Source organism: Bos javanicus, chromosome 14 (genome assembly GCF_032452875.1).
Source record: "Bos javanicus breed banteng chromosome 14, ARS-OSU_banteng_1.0, whole genome shotgun sequence".
Taxonomy (NCBI): Eukaryota; Metazoa; Chordata; class Mammalia; order Artiodactyla; family Bovidae; genus Bos; species Bos javanicus.
Genome location: NC_083881.1, coordinates 13,574,320 through 13,584,195, shown reverse-complemented (window position 1 = coordinate 13,584,195; position 9,876 = coordinate 13,574,320). Strand labels below are relative to the sequence as shown.

General features: G+C 39.5%; 2 long non-coding RNA genes across 2 annotated transcripts in view; one reads left to right on the top strand and one right to left on the bottom strand.

The window, feature by feature from the left end:
* Positions 1–3,799: 3,799 nt before the first annotated feature.
* LOC133260353 (uncharacterized) lies at positions 3,800–4,854 on the top strand. The gene is made up of 2 exons (XR_009740779.1): positions 3,800–4,289; positions 4,765–4,854. It is a non-coding gene; the product is annotated as an uncharacterized LOC133260353 (long non-coding RNA).
* The window catches only part of LOC133260350 (uncharacterized), a 163,856-nt gene continuing 158,267 nt past the window's right edge, over positions 4,288–9,876 (bottom strand). Inside the window, exon 13 of the long non-coding RNA XR_009740772.1 lies at positions 4,288–6,295. This is a non-coding gene — a long non-coding RNA (uncharacterized LOC133260350). The remainder of the gene's footprint in view (positions 6,296–9,876) is intronic.

Here is a 9,876-nt window from a genome sequence, read left to right as displayed (position 1 = left end):
TCGTGTCCGACTCTGTGCGGCCCCAGAGACGGCAGCCCACCAGGCTCCCCCTCCCTGGGATTCTCCAGGCAAGAACACTGGAGTGGGTTGCCATTTCCTTCTCCAACGCATGAAAGTGAAAAGTGAAAGCGAAGTCGTTCAGTAGCGTCCGACTCTTTGCGACCCCATGGACTGCAGCCTACCAGGCTCCTCCATCCCTGGGATTTTCCAGGCAGGAGTACTGGAGTGGGCTGCCATTGCCTTCTCCCATTTATGAGGCTACAGCACCAATTCTTTGCTAAGTAGTTTAAAGGAACTATGTTTTCTTCTATCTTTATGCCATCCGTAAAAGGCATATACTCTCATTTTTCCCATTTACCAGATGAAGACATAGTGACTTAAGAGAGAACGTCCATGGTACTACAACTAGAAATCGGTGGATCCAGTATCCACACCCACGTCTGATTCCCCTTCACTTCTTGATACTTCTCACCAGTGTCAAGTGACATCAGTGACCTATGGATGATTTTCTTTTCCCTAAAGACCTGAACTTCAGAAGGAATCTACCCTCCTTTGTGACCTTATCACGAAAATTTTGAAGAGGTAAAGAATCAGAACAGGATCAGAAGATAAAAAATGACTTCATTTCCTTGCTTTGATTACACCTCTAAGCATTCTTTTGGTACACAGATCCTTTAAAAGAAAAAGAAAAAAAAAAGAGGCACTCTAACTAATAGGGAGGTTTCTGAGAAATCACCTCTCCTTGCCTGTGACTAGAAGACAAAGCAAGGACCCTGGAGTCATGTATTCTTGAGTTCAAATCCCTACCCTGTTCCTTTATGAACTGATTCCATTCTTTCAGGCTTATTTTCCTATATATAAAATAGAATTCATAAAGCTCTTCTGGGCTCACAGGTTTGTTATGAAAATCAAGTGAGAAACGCAGGGGAAAGTGCTTTTGGAACTGTAGAGCACCAGGCACACAGGAAGACTGGCTACTGTTTCGCAGAAACGACATCCCCAAGTCATTTTATGAGAGACGTGGAAACTGGGTTCTGGACATAGGCACACACTGTGTACCGTGGCCCTGCTTTGATACAGTGCAGAGGTTTAAGTAGCCAGCAAATCAGTGGGAATCAGGCTATGAACACTGGACAAATACAACATATTAATATGGACCTTTACTTTGCCAGAGACCTATAATTACACCTTATAATATTATATATATATATATTTTGCAGTATTATAATAAAATGCACATCCAATATATATTTTGCAGCATTTTAATAAAATGCACATCCATAAGCAATGAAAACTGAGAAGGAAATAACAAAAGAGATACTGGAAGGGAACACATACCTTTATGAGGATAGGGGGAAGAAATTCAGTATGCTTTTTATTAATACTTATGTAGCACTTGCCCAAACTCATCTTTGTAAGAATTCCGGCCAGGTAGATATGATTCTATCATACTTATGTCTATACAATAGGGAGGAAATTTCCACTCAACTGACAGGTGGTCCTGAGAAAACAAGACTGGGTTCTCTTTCCTTCCTGAGGCATTATGCGTACCAAGCCCAGCCTTCCTGATTTGAAGCTGTGCTTTGTATGAAAAGCTGTTCTACAGTACAAACCAATCTCTCTCACCTTCCACCCCCTGCACAATCATTTTACCAGGAAATAAACAACTCACTTGTTATCAATTTATCATAGATTGACACTGAGAGAGTGCCCTGGGACCACGGGACTCTGTGCTACAGAATTAACAGATGTGCTTTCAGTAGCATTAAATACTGCAAAGAGCCTGTCTCGCCAAAAACTCTCTCATTAACTATTAATTAAATAACTATAGATGCTTCACTGCAATAAAGAAACCAGTAGGTAAGTGAGAGAGACACTCCAGTAGATGAAAGCATGTGCTCATTAAGCAGGAGAAAGACAATCTGTAACATTTAAAATGAGAATAATACCGATAATAATAATATTTATTGAGTATTTACTATATATCAGGCAGCATACTAAGCACTTGCATCGACTATTTAACTCTCAGAACAACTGGAGAGGCAAGCAGTATTATTACCTCAATTTTACAGATGAGGAAGCTGAGTCAGAGAAAGGTTAAGTAAAAACCTCACAGCTGCAGAGGCAGAAAGTCTACAAAGTCTAATTTAAGGTAATCAGTCATTCTTTTTTTTTTCCTGCTTTGATTTTCTTTCTTTTTTAATCATCAAAGGTTATAATTATATGATATTGATAAGTACAGAGCAAAATACAATTAAGAGAGGACAAGTGCTCTACAATATTGTGTTGGCCTCTGCCACACATCAACATGAATCAGCCACAGGTATACATACATCCCACCCCTCCTGAACCCATCTCCCACCCCATCCCACCCCTCTAGGTTGTCAAAGAACACTGGGTTGAGCTTCCTGTTTTCAAATAATCCCTGGTGCTATTGGCCTTTCCTTGGCATAAGGACAGAAATTTTAAAAAATAATCATCCTTGGCTTCTAAGAGCTACTTTCTCTTTTTTTTTATTTGCCTACCTTATTCTACTTTCTGGGTTACAAGCTCACCTTTCTACTCACTGATCACCTTCTACTTCCTGGGACAGGAGTTCACCTTCACTTTATTGATCTAGTTCTACTTCCTGCATCCAAAGCTCACCTTTCCACTCACTGTTCTACTTCCTGGATGGTTAGCGCACATCTCTTCACTGGCTTTTATTTGCTTTTTGGCTCTCCTGACTGGAATGTAGACGTTCTATAGGTTCCCACTGAGCCTGGGAAACAAAGCATCGAAAATAAGAACTATCACCTTCATAGTTCCTGCCTTATGAGCGTTATCAAGAGTGAAAGAGACTTCCGTCTATCTGAAATCTCTTTGTCTTCAAAGTGGCAAAATATTAGAGAACCTAACATTTAGGCTGCGGCCACAAAGGGTCTTTAAAGACTCATTCTCTGAACATAATAAAGGGATATTACAACTATGAATTCAGACCCTGTTGGAATGTTGTCACAATGAGAGTAATTCCGCCTAGAAGCAGTGAATCTGGAATACCACTCAACTTTTTTAATGGAGACATCTATGTATGAGTCCTCTTCCTTTTAAACACAAACATACATGCATACATAAATATCATGGGGATCAGGTCAACATAAAAAACTATAAGCTATTAAGGAACACTCCTAACCACTCACTACTGGGTAGGTAACTGAGACTTGAGATCAAAGAAAACTAGGCTAGGCTCTGTCACCACCAACTCAGGTTATGGAGCCTTAAAACTCCCGATCCACAAACAAGAAACAAGCTCAAACCTCTCAGCATATCTCCAAGTATAACAAATAAGAATAGTTAGCATTTATTAAGATGTACTAGGTGATAGGCACTACGCTAAGCTTCTAGTAGACATCATCTGAGGCCTCACACACTGGTAGTCTATGACATATTTATTTGTGTATTTGTATTTTTTTTTTTAACTGACGGATGTTTTAGTATTTTGAATCAGTTGCCTTTATTTAAAGCTTAGGAAATTTCACCATTTTCTCCATTAATGGCTATTCTTTTTTAAACAATGGCAAAGCTGAATAGCAAATGCCTACTTCAGATTGTACATGCACTCTCCAAACTGCTTCAGGCCCTACCCTGCCCTGTTGCCTGGCATTCAGCCCATTCTCCTATGTATACAGTCTTCTTGGCTCCTGCAGACTTTTGTTTTTTCTTTTGACATCTATGCAGATTAGCAGGTTACATAACTACATCTCTTTTCAGAGATAGGTTGAAGTGTGTGTTTTCTTGCACAACAGTTCAAGCAACACATTGAAATTTCATTAAATCAGACTAAGAAGAACAGAAGAGGCTGTTTTTTAAAAAAAAATTTTAAACTTTTTACTTTATATTGGGATATAGCTGATTAACAATGTTGTGGTATTAACAATGCTGTGAAGGGACTCAGCCATGCATATACATGTATCCATTCTCCCCATAACTCCCCTCCCATCCAGGCTGCCACATAACAGTGAGCAGGGTCCCATGTGCTGTACCGTAGGTCCTTACTGGTTACCCATTTTAAATACAACAGTGTGTACATATCCATCCCAAACTCCTTAACTATCTGTTCCTATAGGCAACAATAAGTTAGTTCTCTGAGTCTGTGAGTCTCTGTTTTGTAAATAAGTTCACGTGTATCTTTTCTTTTTAGATTCCACACACAAGGGACGTCACGCGATACTTTGTCTTCTTGGTTCCCTGCGGGCTTTTGAATTTGCCATACCTGTGTCACATCTTAATCCCTAAAACACCTTTATGAGGTAAGTATTGCCTTTTCCTGAGGACAATTTTACTTGTATAAAATTGATTTTTTAAAATGTTGCTTAATACATACTAGTTAACTTTCTTCTTCACTTTTTATCCACAAAATTTGGTTGGATTTCAGTGTAGAAGGGAAGGCCTATTCTTAAAATTTTAATTAAATACAGCTAAAAATAGAGGCTCTTCGGTGAAGCTTTTATTCAAAGGGAATTCAAATGCAAAACTAAATCTGCCAATGTCCACTTTTGCTATTGAAGGTAGATGAGCCGCATCATCACCTCATTTCAACCAAAGAGCCTATTAAGGTGAAAATGTTTTTAGAATTTGATTATATATTTGAACTGGAACTTGAATGTGGCATAAACCATTGAATGTTTAAAGCAAAAAAGGTTGAGGGAACCAATTTAGGAGGTGGGTTATAAATTATGCATGGGCCTTTTGAAAAAGGTCAGCATTTTTGTTTAATTCCACCAGGACCTTCTGAGAAGTGCAATACGGCTACTCTAGATGCTTCTTCCTCAGGATGCCTGTTCTTTATCAGTATCCCTGTCTCCATGGTAATAGGTTAGTGCTCATCCCCCACCCCCACCCTGACCTCCATGCCCACAGCCTTTGAACCTCAGCAGGAGGAAGAGCCCTCTGGGGTGCCATGCACTGCAGCTCCAGGACATAAACAACTCCGTGGGTGGTTGCCATTGCAGTCCTTCATCCATGATATAATTACCCCAAGGTGTACTGGCGATGCACTTGTGTGCATCGAAGGAAGAACAGTCACTTTTCAATAAATCACTCTAGCCAGGTGGTCACCAAAGCTAGTGTTCTGAGAAGCGTGGGTTACAAGGCAACCAAGGCCATAATTCATCATTAGAAACAACGATAGACCTGGAGTCCATCCCGGGCATGAAGGACCTCTCCAGTTTTATAAAAGAGAGCCACAGGGTTTCATAAAGAGAATACCAGGAAAATTCAGATTTCATCCAACCAGACCTAGAGATGGTGCCTTTCTTCTTTTACTGAACAGTTGTGGGGACTTGCTCAAATTGCTTTGCCTATCTGAATATAGATTTGCTCGTTGTAAAATGCAAGTAATAATATATACTTTATAAAATTTTGAATTTATATGTGAATTATGCCCAACATGCGATGACAATTATTATTATTTTTATAATGGGAGAGAGGCTCATAAGTTTTGGAATAGAAGACAGTCATCAAATAATTAAAAGACAAGATCCAAATCAAAGGACCCATTCATCTCTCTTCCCCACCCAACCGTGTTCATAAAGGGATGTGGCTTATAGCCACTTACACTCAAAGATTCGAGGACAGGCAGTGCTGAGGATGGGGAGTATAGGCGGACATGGCACATCTATCGTTCATTGCTTAATTCCTCCATCAGGCAGTCTACTGAGGCCTGGCATGTACTTCTTTCCCAGTGAAGGTCTTACCTCTATACCTTCATAATAGCGGCACGTTTCAAAATTGTATTTTATGAGGAAATGAAACTCCTCGTGGATTAATCCTCCTGCTAACCAAAGACATGTCACCTCCAGCACTGAGCTTGTCTTTGTCTTCCTGTCAATCCCTCATCCCCAACTGTCCTCCATTTTCCTGTCCCTAGGATTTAAGCAAGCATTCTCCCAGTCAAGAAAATCAGAAGTGAGCCCCCATACTCAATGAGATTTTAAATGTGTAAACTGTTGATCACAGAAGTTACATAACAGGCCACACAGTTAGTTAATAGCAAGGCTGAGTAAAACACAAATTGTCTGACCTCTACACCCTTAATCCATTACTCATTACATGGCACCAGCATGCCCCTCCTGCTGCTGCTGCTGCTAAGTCGCTTCAGTTGTGTCCGATTCTGTGCGACTCCATAGACAGCAGCCCACCAGGCTCCCCCTCCCTGGGATTCTCCAGGCAAGAATACTGGAGTGGGTTGCCATTTCCTTTTCCAATGCATGCATGCATGCCAAGTCGCTTCAGTTGTGTCCGACTCATGCCTCTCCTAATATTTGTTAAAAAAAAAAAAAAAACTATGACATTGGAAATGTGTTTTTCATACTATCAGAATTACTCTCACTTTCAAAAGTCTCAGATGTTTCAAGCAAAGTTACTAAAAAGTCTACTTTTCACAGGAGTGATGGAATTATTTGAACCATACAGTCATTAGTGATTAAACCTGATATTTATGCTATTATTTCTCAAGCTCAGTTTTTACTTCCTAACACAGAAATCACCTATTTAAGCAAGTAGACATCTGCTTCATTTTATTTTAGCTTTGCTGGTAACAGTCATGCATGTGGTTAATTTCATGTTTCATCCAAACTGCCCCCATTACACCTTCTTGTACCAGGTTCTTTTACATGGATGCAAATATGCTTTTACAAGTTCATTTGGCTTGCCTGAAAATTTTAACATTTTCATTTTGTCAAGTTTTCCCTGATCTTTCAGGGTTCAGAACTGGAAGAATTTATGGTTATAACTCACTGTTTTACAAGAAGTTTCTTTTATAACCAGTCTTTTCCTCATTGTCTGAAGTTTCACAAGTTTCTCTATACTCCAAGAATGGAAATTTTTATAAAGCAAATTCCTTCATATTCCAAAAGACAATGTGGTTAAAAAGAAAAGTTAGGGTTGAACGTGCAAGCATTTCTATGTCTGGTTTCCAGTTATAGACGTCCCAGTTTTCTTTTGGAAGTGAAATTTCTTTGTGTAAATAACCTAAGAAAGACGGGCTTTTCTTTAACATGATAACTATCTTCCTGGTAGTGAGTAACTTTACGAGCCCTCATTTGTTCTGGTTTTTATTTTAAAAATAATTCTTTCAGGGCAGTGAAACTACCCTGGATGATACTATAATGGTGGATACATCTCAGTAAGCATTTGTCAAAGCCCATAGAATATCCTACATATACAGTGAACCCTGAAGTAGACCACGGACTTCAGGTGATAGTGATGTATGACTACAGATTCATCCGTTGTTACAAAGGTCATCACTCTGCTGGGGGATGTTGGTGATGCAGAGCCTTGTTCAGGGGTCAGGGCAGAAGATATATGGGAATCTTTATCCTTTATGTTAATTTGCTGTCCACCTAAAACTGCTCCAAAAAATAAAATCTACTGAAAAATAGATGAGAATGAAGAAGTGAAGTGAAGTGCAGTTCCTCAGTCGTGTCCAACTCTTTGTGATCCCGTGGACTGTAGCCTACCAGGTTCCTCCGTCCGTGGGATTCTCCAGGCAAGAATACTGGAGTGGGTTGCCATTTCCTTCTCCAGGGGACCTTCCTAACCCAGGGATCAAACCCGGGTCTCCCACATTGCAGGCAGGTGCTTTAACCTCTGAGCCATCAGGTAAGCCCCCAAAATAAAATCTACTGAAAAAATAGGTTAGAATAGTTGACATAAAACATCTTTCTTGCAGACACATAAGCTGTATACCAAATAAGCCTGACTTCTATTACAGCCTTTTTTTTTTCTTTTTGCTTTACCCATATCTCTGTTACTGGCTTCCATGAAAAGATCTGGCTGCTATGAGTGTGTGTGTGTGTGTGTGTGTTTTAAAGTATTTCAATTTAAGAACTATGTGATTATGATTTTATCATCAAAAGATTAGTTAATTTGGATACTTCTAATGGGAATTTGGGGGCCTTCCTGGGGGATGAGTGGTAAAGAATCCACCTGCAGTACAGGAGACACGGGTTTGATCCCTGGGTCAGGAAGATCCGCTGGAAAAGGAAATGGCAACCCCATTCCAGTATTCCTGCCTGGAGAATTCCATGAACAGAAGAGCCTGGCAGGCTACAGTCCATGGGGTCACAAAAGAGTCAGACACGACTTATCAACTAAACAACAACGATGGGAATTTTATGCACAGTTTGCAATTCTTAGTTCAGATTATAAAGGTATGAGAAAGGGAAGTGTTAAAAGCTATTTCAAAAACTTTCCAAAATTTAAAAAATTATTTTTCATCACTCCTTTGAATATAAACTCATCAATTACAGGCAATTCATAGCCATTTTGAGAATCTCTTTATGAGCATCATTTGTTAGTTGCCACATTTAATTACTGTATATTGTGTCAAATAATAAACTTGGCTGTTCTTATATAAATCACATGGTAGGTAATGACTTTCCCTCACATTCTTCTGAATTAGCAGAGTTTAACGACATATGATTTTTTCCTAGTAGCTTTGAAATTTTGATTCAAAAAGAATTTAACAGTAGAGATGTCTTCCTATTTTCCATGCATTTATGGTGGTGGTGGTGTAGTTGCTAAGTCACATCTAACTCTTGGGATCCCATGGACTGTAGCCACTAGGCTCCTCTGTCCATGGCATTTCCCAGGCAAGAATACTGGAGTAGATTGCCATTTCCTTCTCCAAGGGGTCTTCCCAACCCAGGGATCAAACCCATGTCTCTTTCATTGCAGGAGGATTATTTACCACTGAGCCACCAGAGCAGCCCTCATGCATTTATACACGATCCAAAGTCACATGCAACATAGATGCATAGTACATATTTATAAAGTGTTCGATAAATTCTATGGAAATTCTATAATCTCTTTTGATATCTTATCTAACCCAGGTTTCCTCAGTCTTGGCACGGTTGACATTTGGGGCTGGATAGTTCTTTGTGTGGGAAGCTGATGTGTATTGTAGAATATTTAACAGCATCCTGGATCCCTCCACACTGAAAGCCAGTTGTACACCCCACAATTGCGACAACCAAAAACATTTCCAGACATTGCCAAATGTCTTCTGGGGGGAAATCTCCCCAGTCAAGAACCACTGGGTTCGCCAATAATTTGGGATCACAAAGTTCTCCTTTAAGAAATGCATATATACATATGATTTTTAATTGTGCTTGGCCTAACAAGTTAGCTCAGCTCTTTAGGACATTGTAGTGAGTTCAAGGTCAGAAGATCGATCATGAGGTTTAATGCATTCATTCAACAAGCATTTACTGACTGGCCTACAATTACATTGCACTGTGCAAGGTGCTGAGAGGAATGCCACAAAAACATGGAAAACAACCGGTGCCCTGCAGGAGTTTATGGTCCTGCACAGTGAGTGAGAAAAGTCAAAATGAGTGGTGGATTCAGGGCACACCAGCGGTTGAGAAAAGCATGACTGAACCTAGTGCCGAAGAATAGAAAAGAATATGGTTAGACAGAGAGGGGAAAGGGTGATTCTTCCTCTAAAGGAGAAATAACAAAGAAAGTTATTTATCATAAAAGGTTAACATATGCGAGGCGCTGTGCTAAGTACTGACTATATCATGTTTCTGTATATGATGTATATGACAGAAGCTAAGTTCTGGTTCTAAAGTCTCCAGGCTTTGCTTTAAATCCCCACTTAAGACTTGAGAAAACAGTATTTAAAAATTAACTTTTTTATGCATAAATTGGAATAATGATATAGTATGATTTTTTGAAGCCTAAAAGAGGTGATACATGAAAACCAACTTAATATGGTATCTACACTAATAATAAGTGAATATTTTTATTCTTATTATTAAATAGTGACTTACTTGGCTATTTGAACCCAGGCCTGTCTGTGTTCAGAGCTGTGCATTCTACAATTCACCA